The following is an 8,447-nucleotide window of genomic DNA, read 5'->3' as shown; positions in this document are numbered from 1 at the left end:
TATGTCACACATCATTATCCGCATGAACCTAGCCTCCCTATTATGGGGTGCTAGGGTTCTGCCATAATAGGAAATGGGCGAACATTCTGCAGAAATTGGGCCTCTACAATCTCACAACGTGCATGTTGTCAGCTTGTAAATCTTCTATTTTGGCTATTGATGTACAACAAAATATGTTGGGTTTAAGTGGTGTAAAACCAAACAAAAAAACAATTGCCACATGCTGGACACATAATTTTTACACTAGTATGACTTATGGAGCAAGTGTTTGTTTCATGGGCTAGTGACCATGTCATCAAGCTATTAACAAGTCTAATCAGACTTGCCAGAGTTGATGAACCCTGACATATCCATCTGTGTTTGGAGATATAATGGTCCATGTCCCCCGCCAGGGTGTGTCTGGGTCAGCTGTTAGTTCATCCACTAGTCCTGACACTGATGATCAAACTGAATGTATTTCCACAGTTATTTCGACCACTAACAGGGACCTGTCAGCTGGATGCTAATGTTTCTATAATTGGATTCTGAAGCTGTGTTATTTTTCGTATTGTCGCTAAGCCTCAGGTACTTGGGTATAGAGGTACAATGTTGGAGTTGATTCTTTTTTATCAGATGATTATGAAGTGATCAGGGTTTGGTGTAGGAGTCTTTCATAACGTACGTGCTTAAAATCTGAAAACTTTCGGTTGAAATTTGTTTTACTTTCCAGACAAAATGTATGGAATATGAGTAAAAGGATTTGCTGCACCGTATATTAGAGAGAATGAATAGGCTAGCAAATGGAAAATGAAATGATGCTTGCAAAATTAAAAAAATAAATCATTAAAGTACAGTCAAAAACCATAAATAAAAAAAAATTCTCTCCAAGCACAGCTCTAATAAGTAATGCAACAAGCAAACTCTTATTAGGATATATATATAATGTATATGTGTCGCCGTCGTACCTGTAAGTGATTACAGTTTTCCTTTAAAATGTGAATGTTTTTCTTCTGAGGAGTGGCTACAACACAAGTATAATGTCAACTTGACAGCAGCTGACAAGAACACATGTATTTAAATTCACCCTGATGTGCGTCATTATGGCGCCTTAAAATCTGCACTGGAATTCCTCATGTCAGGTGTTCTAGGATCCAGATATAGATTTTTACATACATAGTAAAATTCTCAGTGTTAATTTGTCGATTTGTAACTCCAAGAGTGAACAAATGTAACCAAAAGGACCCATACGGGTCCATTTGGTTACATTGGTTTACTCTTGAAGTTGAATTAACACTGATTTTAACTGTGTGGTAGTGCTGTTGACGGAACACGGCACAGACAGCTCAGAACAGAACCCATCCTAGCTCCTTTTGTTTTTACAGTGTAGATTGGGGTCCCAGAGATGCACATCGTATCAAATGGGTGTCCGTAGCCTATTGCATATCAAATTGGGGGTCCTAAACATGTAAAATGTTGTAATTCACTGCTGTTGTGAGCATTATTGAGGACCACTTTAAATGTAGCTAATGTTGGAAAAAAGGTGAAATGTTTCTTTAAGGCGGGTTGACTCTCTAAGGTCGTGACGGCCTGACAACAACTGGATTACATCCGTGACAATGATTCTTTTGACCGCTGGTAATTGCATGAGCATCATGCCACAGCTGCAGCAGACTGCTGGACAAATCCCAGCAGGCAGTTCATCTTCAAAGGTGCAGCGTACGAATATGTATCAGTCTGCTGCCTCACTGAGCAAAGAACAACAAAGACTTTAGGTATGCTAAGGTGCCTTTTATCCATCTTAGATTATTCCTTTTTCCCCCTTTTATGTTCGCTGTTGTCCTTCCAAATCACAGCATAACGCACGCACGTGTTCCAAGTCGCACGTTGCATTAGAGCTCAGAGACACTTGAGTTCTCAAATCATGACAAACTGCCATCACATTTGTCATTTTATTCATGCATTAACACTTTTTTTGTTTTTGTTTTACATTTCCCTTTTCTTTTGAGTGTGCTAGAGCAGCAAAAAATGAAAGGTCTCTTTTGGAGCTGATGTAAATGATTATGTTTGAGAGGATGTTTAGAGTCAGATTATGTTGCAGTTTGAGCCGTTGCTGCTTGCAGGTCTGTACTAGATTTAACTTATTGAGGTTGACTTTGAAATGTTTTGTAAAATGGAGAGAATAAAATGTTGTTTTGTTTTTCCCTTGACCTGGATCATGTCATCTTTGTCATTTGTGTCCTTTCTCATCAGTGCAACAGACCACACAATAAAATCCTCAGTGTTAATAGTGGAACCTAATGGACCGTACGTACAGGTCCATTTGTACACTCATTTGTACAGGTCCATTTGTACACTCAAAAATTATAAAATCTTACTAAGGATTTTACTATGTACTTTAAAGATTACAGTATCCGATATTTTAATAATGTTATACTGACACAAAATGATTACACGTTTGAGACAAAAATCGGGTAATAGCATTCGGTGCTTCAAGTTCCCTGTCTATGGTGCTTCCCTGTCTTCTATGGTGCTTTGTCTTCTATGTCTTCTATTGTGTGTGTGTGAGTGAGTGTGTGAGAGAGAGATCTTTGAAATGGAACCCAACATAGTGGAATGCAACATGAACACAACTTTTTTTAAGTGGAATGCACCATGAACACAACATTTTTTAAGTGGAACCTCACACAATAACCTAACGGTGGGAATAATGGGACATCGGAATTATGAGCGGTGTGTGTGTGTGCTGTTGTAGTGCCACCGTTGTGGGTTTGCAGTTCTTCCTTGGCCTACTGAGTGTGCGTGCAAAGTTTCACAGCCTTTTATTTGCTTTTAAATCTTTAAACGGGCTAGCTCCGCTGTACCTCACTGAGCTCCTGGAACCATACATCCCAGCCATGGCTCTGAGGTCTGCCGATCAGTCGTTACTGGTCGTTCCAAAGACTAGCAAAAAGACCAGGGGCGGCCACGCCTTTGCTGCTGCCGCCCCCACACTCTGGAACAACCTGCCTCTCCCCATTCGATCTGCCCAGTCCATTGAGGTTTTCAGATCCTTACTGAAAACCCACATTCACTTTGGCTTTTAATTGCACTTGATCCTCTAATGTGTTTTTAACAATGTACATATTTGTCTGTGCGCCGATTGGCGCCTGTTGTTGCTTTGTTTGTCTCAACCTTGTATAGCATTTTGGTCAGCTTCTGTTGTTTTACTGTTGATTTGATTTGATTTGATGATTTGTGGAATTTTGTGCAAACTCTGCTATTCATAAAGGAGTCGATACATGTTCAAGGTTTATTCACAGCTTTGGCCATATATCACTCATGAACATCTACCATTTTCATTTATTGTCTCCGCCAGGCCGAAAGGCATGGCGAGAGAGTATGTTTTACCCCCTGTCCGTCCGTACGTCCGTCCGTGTGTGTGTGTGTGTGTGTGTGTGTGTGTGTGTGTGTGTGTGTGTGTGTGTGTGTGTGTGTCCATCTGTCCGTTGGCAGCTAATCTCCGGCACCGTTGGCCCGGTCGCTGCGAAACTGTGCACACTAGAGATGCGCGGATGGGTTTTTTTGTCACCCAAATCCGCGTTAACAAGTTCATTATCCATCCGCCATCCACCCGCGGTACTTATATCATCCTATTTATAGATCCGCACAGGGCCGTTTTTATGCACAGGCAATGTAGGCAAATGCCTATGTCCTGTCGGGGGGGGGGGGGCCAAAAATGCACCAATGAAAAAAAAAATGAAAAAAAAAACTTTTTTTTTTCTTTTTTTTGAAAGACAATACTGAAAGACAAACTACAGTACAGAATTAACCAAATTAACCAAATTAATGTAACAAAAACACCCAAAGAAGCAATAAACCCGGTATAAAACCGCAAATTTTCGCGCGCGCGCTCAGCGCGCGCACATGCACGGGGGGGGGGGGGGGGGGGGGTCTGAAAATTGGCCTTTGCCTAGGGCCCATTCTGACATTAACACGGCCCTGTCCGCACCAACCGCACCAAATAATTGTTATTTTCCTGACGTTAGTTTTCTTATAAACAGTGTTACTCACCACTGTCGCGATGCAGTGACTGTATACAATCCACAACCATGGTAACAACAAGCGCACGTCTTCATTAAGTTACTTTCGCTTTCAACCACTTTGTTGCCATGTCGGCTTTTTATAAGCTTTTTATAAGCGACTTTTAATATAATAAACTTTATTTATATAGCACCTTTCATGACATAAATGCAGCTCAAAGTGCTTTACAGAAAAAGAAAGAAAAAGTTAAAACAAAACACAGAGCAAAAACAATGCTCTGTGTTGCGACTTTTGGGCTTGTTTGGCACTTGTTTTGGGCTTGTTTTCATAGACCTGGCTACTTATTTCTCTCGCAACCTGGCAACACGGCTGCCTGCAAAGCAACATGTCGTGAGCGGCTATTTTGTGCCTGGTGTAAAATGACGTAATATTAAAATACTACAAACGCACACACGGTGAAATGTAGTGCTTTTTAAAAGCTATTATAGGCCTATAGATTGATATCATTATTTTAATTCCCGCATTATTTCACCCGCGGTTTATCCAATATGAATTAATAATGATATTTGATTGACCCAAATCCACCCAAACTGCGGTTAACTGCGGCAACCGCGGCTAAAACCGCGATCCGCGCATCTCTAGTGCACACACACTCCCTGGATGCCAATTCAGAACCTCTGCCCCAAATGTTTCACATGGGCTTGTTATAGCGCCACCAGGAGGCCGATTTGTGCAAAATCATTTTTTTGACATTACTCCTAAAGATTTTATCCAAACATCATGCAAATTAGTACACAGTATCTCTACAGTCATGTGATCAACACGGATTTGTCCGATTTCCCATATTCCATCCCGATTGGCTAAGGTTGGCTTCCAAAGTTTGCAGGATGGGTCCGTTTTGAACAAAAGGCCTCAAATTATGCACGCAGCTTGCAATTTCCGTGAAATTTCACACGCACATTCCCACTAGGCAGAGGAAGAAATGCCACCCTTTTCACAATGGCCTGTTATAGCGCCACCAGCAGGTCTGATTTAGCAAAACACATTTTTGGAACAAAATGCCCCAAATCATGAATGCAGTGTCCGCTTGCCGTGAAAGGCCTAGGAATAAATGGCACAACTTTCACATTGTACTATTATAGCGCCACCAGGAGGCCACAATAACGTACCTGACCTGGCGGAGACCTGTGCTCCGAGGAGAACTTTTTCTAGTTTTTAGATTGTGTTATTCTTGAATGTGACAACTACAAAGCCATTAAGAGGAATTTCCGGATAAAAGCTCAGTTGCCTGTAGGCCTACCTTTTGCATTTGTTCCAGCAGCATCACAGTGACTTCAAGGACAATCTTTCATGAAAGTAACAACCTGTGAGGATCTTGAATGTGATTCCAACCGTTAATATGTTCCTCATATGACCATCTCTGGAGTGTTCGAACATGGCAACCAATTTGTTCTGACATTTGAGAACGGCAGAAGTCCTTTGAGGAATGCTTTCAAGTCCATTATAATTTGAACACACACATGCACGCATGCACACACACACACCCGCGTACGCACAGACTACAATCAATGCATAGCTGATGATGTAGCGGTAGTGTCATTACTGGGAGGTGTCAATTGAATGACAGCTAGACATGGTTAAGGATTGTCATTAGAGGAAAGTCAAGTGAAGGAGTTCAAGTTCTCTCACCAGGACACCATTTTCAGGCAGATAATGAGCATAGATGTCCTGGGGCAACTACTGTCATGTTACTTTCAAGTTTCAAGTGACCAACTAGAGGGAGATCTGACCCCAAGCATGTCAATGTAGTATTTATTACCTTAAATTATGTTATTCCATCCTTCCAAAAATGCCTTGATGTTGTCAATCAATTTTCAATCAGTTCTCAATAAATTCATGCCTTTATTTCTACTTCCCTCCTTGAACCCTAGCAGTCGTATTCTGGGGGCAAACAAAATAGCATATTTATAAGCTCATAATGCGTTTTTTTCATAAAAGGTTTTGGGACTTTTGGTCAAGACATAACATATATTTTGGAGTCAGTTTTAAAACATTTAATTCTGTGTAAGTAATTTGATGAAAATAACCTTTCTAAGGATCCGGTTTCATGTGCAGGCAATGTATAGTCAAGCCAAGTGTCAACAACAACAAGAAAAAAAAATGCCATCTTTAAAAAAAAAAAAAAGACTAATACTGCCCATAGCTATCTGTCATTACAGCAGTGTGAAGGGGAAAGGAATTGGTCTGCAGACTGTGGTGATATGCGTCATCTTTTAGGTCCATTCATTTAAATGAGCAGGCACCCCATAACAATAACATTTATTATAGGCTAAATACTGTATAGCACAATATGCAGAAACACGTATGCAAGTAACGTCACATCTGGTGATATAATCATGGGAGCAGTTTATGTGAAGCTTCTATCAGTTTCTTATCATGATTCCATGCATTTACTCATGATTGGAAACTAATAACTAGTCATTTAAGTCACCACTTTTATAGAGCTGTATATGTTTAGAGAATCTAGCCGTGGTCTTGATCGGGGTTGGACAGGCAGTGTCAAGGTGACCACAGTGTACCCAGTGCATTATGTCAGATGTTGCTCAGCAGTTACTCAAGTTATGCTCGGGGGGTTTGAGGGTTTGTTCAGATCGGGAACATTGCACACACACGCCAAGTTTGAGGTAATTCGGTCGTACGGTGCCCGAGTTGTGCCCGGGACACACAGACAGACACAGATTTTGTGAATTAATAGATAGATAGATGATGGAAAAGTAACAATGTGCAGTATTGTACAACAGTTCTTTGGCCTAGCAAAGGTGAAGTAGACCCCCAGTTGTGGGGGGAGACTGTGCAGAAAGACCCCCCTCTGCTGGACTGAATTTAGGAGTAGCAGAGAGGTGATTTATTTGGCATACAGTATAGGAGAAGGGTGGAAATTTATACTGTGATAGGAAAACTGGAGAGGAATGCTGTTATTTTCTTCCACCATGGGAGACTGGGAGAGCTGTGTGCGACAGTTACTGGACCAGAACGGTGTAACAGTGCAATAAAACATAATCTCTCCTCCAGATCTTGCATCCTGGACTTGTACTGTAGGTAAGCTTCAACTAAACGTCTAAAATGTAAATGGTGTAATTTAACTTGCCTCTCTGTTGGCCCGTTAATGAGCAATATATAGCCTAAATATCTCCCCTGTGTACTCTGTGTGAGAAATGAGGCATGCTGGGTAGGAAGTGAATGAATGCACCCTTGGGTTGAGATTAGTTTATCACAGGAAGGTTGAGTTAAAATCGTGTGGGAAATTGTCCTTATGAATTATTCATGCTATCGGAGCATTGCAAGCCTTTTGGTCCAACAGACTGTATTTGGTACAGAATGTGTAAGGTGAGGGTTTTGACTCCATGTTCTAGCAAACAAGAGCAGCTTCTTTAACAAATATATATGTTATATAATATATATCTAATCAACTGTCATTAGATTAGATTAGATTTTCCATGACTCTGAACAAGATGAAGTAACATCAAACGTCAGTCACATATCAAAATATCAAAAGTCCTAAGAAATCCCAGTGGTGGAAAATATTGAAAAATGCTAAAAATAGGTGATGTCACAATTTCCCATTGACGCCCATGTAAAAAAAATATTTAAGCATGTTTTCTTGTCTAATTTCCACACAAAAGGTTCAGTACTGTCCACAATCAAAATTTTATTGGCTGCAGTACAGTGCTTGTAAAAGATTAATTAAAAAAATCTTAACCCTTTGAGTGCCATTTCTGTATGTTATGCACTCTGTTTTCATGGTCATTTCATATACATTTTTATGTGAAGCACTTTACGCTGCATTTTCTGTATGAAAGTGAAATAAAGGTGATTATTAATAAGATTATTATTATTATTCATATTATACATACATATTTATATCAGAATTTTGTTTTTGTATTAGGCTACTAAACCCCGCAATAGTATCTTATTATAAGTTTATTGTGGACCACATCCAAGTCAATGTTGGACTTGAAAGCCGCATACGACCCCGTCTGACACCGTGACCGTGGAATCCACCTTAAGTTGCTGAGGACAATCCCTGATCGGCATATGGTGAACTTCATCGCGGAGATGCTGTCAAACCGCAGCTTCACTCTACAGACCAGCGATGACCTGGCCAGCCATCGACGGGAGGCTGCTAGCCTCGCCCTGGCAAGGAAAGCCCAGAAACATGATTGGCACATCCTGCATGACACCACAATGACAGCAGCATTTCAAGCAGACTCATGTCCTGCAATCCCTTCAATAAGGCAGCACAAGAAATGCTCCGTTCTATCCCTGAGGATCTGTCTATCAATGCATGCATGGCTGACAAGATCTTGTAAGCAGGAGTGGGAGACGGCCGGGCCAACACGAATCCATCACTACATCCGGGACCCAGGGGATGTCGTCACAGTTGAAGA

Source organism: Gymnoscopelus braueri (assembly GCF_963280865.1).
Source record: "Gymnoscopelus braueri genome assembly, chromosome: 18".
Lineage (NCBI taxonomy): Eukaryota > Metazoa > Chordata > Actinopteri > Myctophiformes > Myctophidae > Gymnoscopelus > Gymnoscopelus braueri.
The sequence above is the reverse complement of the archived record's forward strand: the minus strand, read 5'-3'. Positions refer to the sequence as shown.